Genomic DNA, 8,850 nt, shown 5'->3' with positions numbered 1-8,850 from the left:
GAAAATTGGGGAAATTTTGGGAAAAAAACCGGGAAAAGTTGGGAAAAATTTGGGAATAAAATCGGAAAAAAATAGGGGGAAAAAATGGGGAAAAAATCGAAAAAATTGGGAGAAAATTGGGAAAAATGGAGAAAAAAATTGGGGAAAGAATTTGGGGAAAAATGGGGAGAAAATGGGAAAAAATTGGGAGAAAAGGAGAAAAAATTGAGAAAAAATTTGGGTAAAATTGGGGGAAATAGGAAAAAAATTGGAATGAAATGGGAAAAAATGGGGAAAAAATCGAGGTTAAATGAGAAAAAAATGGGAAAAAATTGGGAAAAATTTTGGAGAAAATCTGGGAAAAATGGGAAAAAAATGGAAAAAATATTGGGAAAAAAATTGGGGAAAAATGAGAAAAAAAATGGGAAAAATTTTGGGGGAAATTGGGGAAAAATGGGAAAAAAATGGGAAAAAATTGGGGAAAATATTGGGGAAAAATGAGAAAAAAAATGGGAAAAATTTTGGGGAAAATTGGGGAAAAATGGGAAAAAATGGGAAAAAATTGGGGAAAATATTGGGGAAAAAAATGGAGAAAATTGGGAAAAATGAAGAAAAAATTGGGGAAAAATGGGGAAAAAAAAGAAAAAAAATGGGGAAAAAAATTGGGGAAAAAAACAGGAAAAAATTGGAGAAAAATGAGAAAAAAAATGGTGAAAAATTTTGGGGAGAATTTGGGGAAAATGGGAAAAAAATTCGGGAAAATTTTGGGATTTTTTTGGCTGAATTTTCTTTTTTTTTTTTTTTTTTTTTAATTTTTTTCTTTTTCTCTCTCTCCCCTCCCCTCCCCTCCCCCTTCCCCTCTCAGGCCCCGCCCCCCCGGAAGCTCCGCCCCTCCCCCCTCCCGCCCCTCCCCCTCCCCGCCGGCTCCGGCCCCTCCCCCCCCTGTGGGACCCCCAGCCCCAAATTCCGGCGGAGGAAATTCGGGAACAGATCCGGGAATGGCAGGGGCAGTGCAGGAGGAGGGTGAGTGACCAGTACGGACCAGTACGGACCAGTACGGACCAGTATGGACCGGTATGGACCAGTATGGACCGGTATGGACCAGTACGGACCAGTACGGACCAGTAAGGACCGGTAAGGACCAGTAGGGACCAGTATGGACCAGTACAGATCAGTACGGACCAGTACGGACCCGTACGGACCAGTAAGGACCAGTACGGACCAGTACGGAGCAGTATGGACCGGTATAGACCAGAATGGACCAGTACGGACCAATATAAACCAATAGGGACCAGTAAGGACCAGTATAAACCATTATGGACCAGTACGGACCAGTATAAACCAGTATGGACCAGTACAGACCACTGTGTAACCCCAGATCCCAATCCTGCCCCACAGATCCCAAATCCACCCCATAGATCCCAATCCTGCCCCACAGATCCCAAATCCACCCCATAGATCCCAAATCCACCCCACAGATCCCAATCCAGCCCCATAGATCCCAAATCCACCCCACAGATCCCAAATCCACCCCATAGATCCCAAATCCACCCCACAGATCCCAAATCCACCCCATAGATCCCAAATCCACCCCATAGATCCCAATCCTGCCCCACAGATCCCAATCCAGCCCCATAGATCCCAAATCCACCCCACAGATCCCAATCCAGCCCCACGGATCCCAATCCTGCCCCACAGATCCCAATCCAGCCCCATAGATCCCAAATCCACCCCATAGATCCCAAATCCACCCCATAGATCCCAATCCTGCCCCACAGATCCCAATCCAGCCCCATAGATCCCAAATCCACCCCATAGATCCCAAATCCACCCCATAGATCCCAATCCTGCCCCACAGATCCCAAATCCACCCCACAGATCCCAATCCTGCTCCACAGATCCCAAATCCACCCCATAGATCCCAATCCTGCCCCACAGATCCCAATCCAGCCCCACAGATCCCAAATCCACCCCACAGATCCCAATCCAGCCCCACGGATCCCAATCCTGCCCCACAGATCCCAAATCCACCCCATAGATCCCAATCCTGCCCCACAGATCCCAAATCCACCCCACAGATCCCAATCCAGCCCCATAGATCCCAAATCCACCCCACAGATCCCAATCCAGCCCCACGGATCCCAATCCTGCCCCACAGATCCCAATCCACCCCACAGATCCCAAATCCACCCCATAGATCCCAATCCTGCCCCACAGATCCCAATCCAGCCCCATAGATCCCAAATCCACCCCATAGATCCCAATCCTGCCCCACAGATCCCAAATCCACCCCACAGATCCCAAATCCACCCCATAGATCCCAATCCTGCCCCACAGATCCCAAATCCACCCCACAGATCCCAATCCACCCCATAGATCCCAATCCTGCCCCACAGATCCCAAATCCACCCCACAGATCCCAAATCCACCCTATAGATCCCAATCCTGCCCCACAGATCCCAAATCCACCCCACAGATCCCAATCCAGCCCCACGGATCCCAATCCTGCCCCACAGATCCCAAATCCACCCCACAGATCCCAAATCCACCCCATAGATCCCAATCCTGCCCCACAGATCCCAAATCCACCCCACAGATCCCAATCCTGCCCCACAGATCCCAATCCAGCCCCATAGATCCCAAATCCACCCCATAGATCCTAAATCCACCCCACAGATCCCAAATCCACCCCACAGATCCCAATCCTGCCCCACAGATCCCAAATCCACCCCACAGATCCCAATCCTGCCCCACAGATCCCAATCCTGCCCCACAGATCCCAAATCCACCCCACAGATCCCAAATCTCCATTCCCCCCTCAGGAGCCCCTGGAGCTGCCCCACAGATCCCGGCGCCCCCCAAGTGAACTCCTGAGCACGGCGTGCCACGGTGAGAGCCCAAAAGTGACCCCGAGATCCTAAATCTGCCCCATAGATTCCCTGCCCCATAGATTCCCTGCCCCATAGATTCCCTGCCCCATAGATTCTGACCCCATTTCTACCCCATAGATTTCTGTGCCCCATAGATTTTCCTGCCCCATAGATTGTGACCCCTTTTCTGCCCCATAGATCCTGATCCCATTCCTGCCCCATAGATCCTGACCCCATTAGATCCTGCCCCATAGATTCCCTGCACCACACATTCCATGCCCCATAGATCCTGACCCCATTCCCTGCCCCATAGATCCTGATCCCATTCCTGCCCCATAGATCCTGACCCCATTCCTGCCCCATAGATCCTGATCCCATTCCTGCCCCATAGATCCTGACCCCATTTCTGCCCCATAGATCCTGACCCCATTCCTGCCCCATAGATTCCCTGCACCACACATTCCATGCCCCATAGATCCTGACCCCTTTCCTGCCCCATAGATCCTGACCCCATTCCTGCCCCATAGATCCTTATCCCATTCCTGCCCCATAGATCCTGATCCCATTCCTGCCCCATAGATTCTTGGTCCCATTCCTGCCCCATAGATTCCCTGCCCCACACATTCCATGCCCCATAGATCCTGACCCCATTCCTGCCCCATAGATTTCCCTGCCCCACACATTTCCAAATTCCAGATTAAATTCTTGACCCCATATCTGCCCCACAAATTCCATGCCCCATAGATCTTGACCCTATTTCTGCCCCCATAGATTCTCTGCCCCACACATTTCCCTGCCCCATAGATTTTCATGCCCCGTAGACTGAGCTCATCTTGGCCCCATAGATTCCCTGCCCACTAGATTCCCTGCCCCATAGATTCCCTGCCCCATAGATGGTTACCCCGTTTGTGCCTTTCACTTTTCCAGTCCTACAGATCCCTGCCCCATAGATTCCCTCCCCTATAGATCCTGACCCCTTTCCTGCCCCATAGATCCTTGTTCCCATCCCTGCCCCTCACATTTCCCATTTCCAGATTAAATTCCTGACCCCATATCTGCCCCACACATTCCCTGCCCCATAGATCCTGATCCCCATTCGCTGCCCCATAGATCTCTCTACACGATAGACTGACCCTGTTCCTGCCCCATAGATTTCCTGACCTCATCTCTGCCCCACACATTTGCTGCTCCAGATTGAATTTGTGATCCCATCGCTGCCCCATAGATTCCCTGCCCTATAGATCCTGACCCCATTCCTGCCCCATAGATTCCCTGCCCTATAGATCCTGACCCCATTCCTGCCCCATAGATTCCCTGCCCCTATAGCTCCTGACCCCATTCCTGCCCCATAGATTCCCCGCCCTATAGATCCTGACCCCATTCCTGCCACAGATCCTTGATCCCATCCCTTCCCCGTAGATTTCCCTGCCCCACACATTCCATGCCCCATAGCTCCTGACCCCATTCCTGCCCCATAGATTTCCCTGCCCCATGGATCCTGATCCCATTCCCTGCCCCACACATTTCCCTGCTCCTGATTGAATTCTTGACCCCATTCTCCGCCCCACACATTCCCTGCCCCATAGATTTTCATGCCCCATAGACTGAGCTCATCTTGGCCCCATAGATTTCCTGACCCCATAGATGGACTCCATTCCGTGCCCCATAGATTTCCTGCCCCATAGATTTCCTGCCCCATAGATCATTACCCTGTTTGTGCCTCTCACTTTTCCAGTTCTACAGATCCCAGCCCCATAGATTTCCCTGCCCCACACGTTTCCCAGCCCCAGATTTGTTTCATGATCCCTTTTCTTGCCCCATTGATTCCCTGCCCTATAGATCCTGACCCCATTCCTGCCCCATAGATCCTGACCCCATTTGCTGCCCCATAGATTTCCCTGCCCCATAGATCCTGACCCCATTCCTGCCCCATAGATCCTGACCCCATTTGCTGCCCCATAGATCCTTGATCGCATCCCTGCCCCACACATTTCCCTGCCCCACAGATCCTGACCCCATTCCTGCCCCATAGATTCCCTGCCCCACACATTCCCAGCCCCACAGATTCATTTCCTGACCCCATTCCTGCCCCATAGATCCTTGATCCCATCCCTGCCCCACACATTTCCCTGCCCCACAGATCCTGACCCCATTCCTGCCCCATAGATTCCCTGCCCCACACATTCCCAGCCCCACAGATTCATTTTTGACCCCATTTCTGCCCCATAGATTCCCTGCCCCACAGATCCTGATCCCATTCCCTGCCCCACACATTTCCCTGCCCCACACATTTCCCTGCCCCACAGATTCATTTCCTGACCCCATTCCTGCCCCATAGATCCTGATCCCATCCCTGCCCCATAGATTTCCCAGCCCCACAGATTCATTTCCTGACCCCGTTTTCTTGTCGGGTTTTTTTTTTGTTGTTGTTTTTATTTTTAATGGGTTTTTTTCAAGTTTTTTTCATTTTTTTTTTTTTTAATTAATTTAATTTTTTTCGGTGTGTTTTTTTTTTTTTCTCTCTCTTTCCCTTCCCCTCCCCCCAGCGCCCCTCCCCCCAGAGCTTCTCCAATTTTGGGGTCGCTGCTTCCGGCCCCTCCCCCGCCCTCCATCCCCGGAGCCGCCCAGCGAGGTGGAGGTGAGGATCCCAAAAAAATTCCCAAAAATTCCCGCAAAACTCTGAGCCAGAAATCCCCAAAAAAACAAAATAAATAAATTTTTTAAAAAAATCCCGAAATTCCTGGATTTTAAAATTCCCCAAAAATACTCAAAATTTCTGCCCCAGAAATCCCAAAATTCCCCAAAATTCCCGACCCAGAATTCCCAAAAAAATCACCAAAAATCCCCAAAATTCCTAAAATCCCCAATTTTTCCAAATCCTGACCCAAAAATTCCCAAAATTCCAGAAGCAAGGATTCCAAAAAAATCCCAGAATTTCTCAATCAGAAATCCCAAAAAATCCCAAAAATTCCCCAAAAATCCCAAAAAAAATCCCCAAAAAATCCCCAAAATTCCCCATATTTTTTTTCTCCCAAACCTCTAAATTTTCCATATTAAAAAAAATCAAATTTTTTCCCCAAAATCCCAAATTTCGCCCAAATTTTCCTTCAAAAATTCCCCATTTTTCCCCCAAAATTTTTTCCCAAAATTCCCAATTTTTTTCTCAAGTTTTCCTTCAAAAATTCCTGATTTTTTTCCCCCAAATTCCCAAATTTTCCTTTGAAAATTCCCAATTTTTTCCCAAAATTTTACCCCAAAATTTCCAATTTTTACCCAAATTTTCTTTCAAAAAATTCCTGTTTTTTTTTTTCCCACAAAATTTTGCTTCAGATTCCCAAATTCTACCTCAAAATTCCCAAATTTCTCCCAAATTTCCCTGAAATTTTCCTTCAAAAATTCTCGATTTTTTCCCCCAAAATTTTCCCCCAAAATTCCCAAATTTTCCTTCAAAAATCCCAAATTTTTTTCCCCTTTATTTGCCCAAATTTTGCCCCAAAAATCCCAGATTTTTTTCTTTAGCCCCACAATTCCCAAATTTTGCCCAAATTTGGGAGATTTTGGCCCAAAATTTTTGTCCCCAGGTTCTGCGGGAGGCGCTGGAGCCGAGCCTGCCCCCCCCGAGCTCGGGTGAGGAATTGGGGAAAATTGGGGAAAAATCAGGGAAAAAATCGGGGAAAATTTGGGGAAAATTTGGGGAAAATTTGGGGAAAAAAATGGGGAAAAATTGGGGAAAATTGTGCAAAATTTGGGAAAAAAATTGGGGAAAAATTGGGAAAAAATGGGAAAAGTTGGGAAAAAAATTGGGGAAAATTTGGGGAAAAATTGGGGAAAAATCAGGGGAAAAACGGGCAAAAAATGGGGAAAATTTGGGAAAAGTAGGGAAAAAATTGGGGAAAAATTGGGAAAATTGGGGGGAAAATGGGGAAAATTTGGGGAAAAATCAGGAAAGAAACGGGGGAAAAAATGGGGAAAATTTGGGGAAAAATCAGGGAAAAAAGGGGGGAAAAATTGGGGAAAAAATGGAGAAAAATTGGGGAAAAAAATGGGAAAATTGGGAAAAAATTCTGGAAATTTTGGGAAATTTTGAGGAATTCTGGCGAAATTTTTTGGGGATTTTGGGAAAATATCAGTGGGGAAAAAAACAAAATTTGGGGGAGATTGGGAGAACATTTGGGAATTTTCAGGGAATTTTGCGTAAATTTTGGGAAGTTTTGGGAAATTTGGGGATTTTTTGGGGGATTTTGGGAAAAATTTGGGGAAAATTGGGAAAATTTTGGGAATTTTGGGGGAATTTGTGAAAAATTTGGGAAGATTTTGGGAATGTTGGGGGAATTGGGGGAAAATTGGAAAAAAATCAGGAAAATTTTGGGAATTTTTTTGGAATTTTGGGAAAAAGTTGGGGAAAAACTGGGAAAATTTTGGGGATTTTGGGAAAATTTGTTGAAAAAACTGGGAAAATTTTTTGGGGAGAAAAGGGAATTCTGGGAAGTTTTTTTGGGGATTTTGGGGTATATGGGAAAATTTAGAAAATTTTGGGATTTTTTGGGAAAACTTGGGCAATTTGGGGGATTTTTGGGGAATTTGAAATAAAAAAAATGGGGGGAAAAAGGAAAATTTGGGGGTAAAAACTGAGAAATTTTGCAGGGGGGAAATTTGGGGGAAAATTTGGGATTTTTGGTGTTTTTTTGGGAATTTTTTTGGGGAGTTTGGAGATAAAAAATTTTGGGGGGTGGGAACGGGAAATTTTTGTTAAAACGCGGCAAAATTTCGGGAAGAATTTTGAGAAAAAAAAATTTTGGGGCAAAAATCGGAAAAAAAAAAATTCGGGGAAATTTGAGGGGAAAATTTGGGAAAAAAATCGGAATTTTTTTGGGGGGAGAAATTTTGGAAGTTTTGGGGCTGATTTTGCCCCTCCCCCTCCCCCCAGAGCTTTCCCTGGAGCCGCTGGAGGAGGAGCCAAGGTGGGGGCGGAGCCTAAACCGGAAGTGACAGCGCGCCAACCGGATGTTGTCGCAAGACAAGCGGAAGTGGAATTAGGGGAGGGGTCAAGGCCGGGAGTTGGTGGGCGGGAAAAAAATCCGGGGAATTTATCAGAATTGCCGAAATTTGGGGGGAAATTTGGGGAATTTTGGGTTAAAATTAAAAGGAAAAAGCCGGGAAAGATCGGGGGGGGGGAAAATGGCGCCCGTGGTGACCGGAAGTGGGCGCGGATTCCCACCGGAAGCAAATGGAGTACACAGGAAGTGAGTTGTGCTTGCACAGGAAGTGAGTGGTCGTTAAACCGGAAATTAGTAGTCTCTAAACCGGAAGTGAGTGGTCGTTAAACCGGAAGTGGCTAGTCTTTAAACCGGAAGTGAGTGGCCGTTAAACCGGAAGTAAGTAGTCTTTAAACCGGAAGTGAATAGTCTGTAAACCGGAAGTGAGTGGCCGTTAAACCGGAAGTGAGTGGTGGTTGTGCAGGAAGTGATTCTGGAGACAAATGCAGGGAATAAAAGTTGCTACACCGGAAGTGGGTGGGCGTTAAAGGGGAAGTGGTAGTTTTGGAAGAGGAAGTGGCCCCATATTAAGCCGGAAGTAGTGTCGTGAGTGGGCGTGGGTCAATGACGTCATGACTGCTCTTCTCTCAGTGTCCCACCACTTCCGGCCCCGCCCCCCGAGGCCCTCCCGGAAATTCCGGAGACGCCGGTGATCGACATCAGGAGGTGGGACCCGGAATTCCGGGAATTTTACAGAAAAAGTTCGGGAATTTTGGGGGAAATCCGAGAAATTTCAGGGATTCTGTGGGAAACTCGGGGAAGTTTGTGAAACGTGAGGAATTTTGGGAAAGAATTTGCAAATTCTAAGGGAAAGTTTGAGAAATTTTGGGAATTTTTGGAGGTCTATGGGATCAGGAATTTTTTTAAGTTGTGGGGGAAATTTTAGGGATTTTTGGGTGAAACGTTGGGAAGTTTGAAATTACAGGAATTTTGGGAATTCGGGTTGAATTTTTTTGGGAATTTGT

Source organism: Cinclus cinclus, chromosome 36, assembly GCF_963662255.1.
Source record: "Cinclus cinclus chromosome 36, bCinCin1.1, whole genome shotgun sequence".
In the NCBI taxonomy this organism is placed as follows: Eukaryota; Metazoa; Chordata; class Aves; order Passeriformes; family Cinclidae; genus Cinclus; species Cinclus cinclus.
This window is presented reverse-complemented; position numbering follows the sequence as displayed.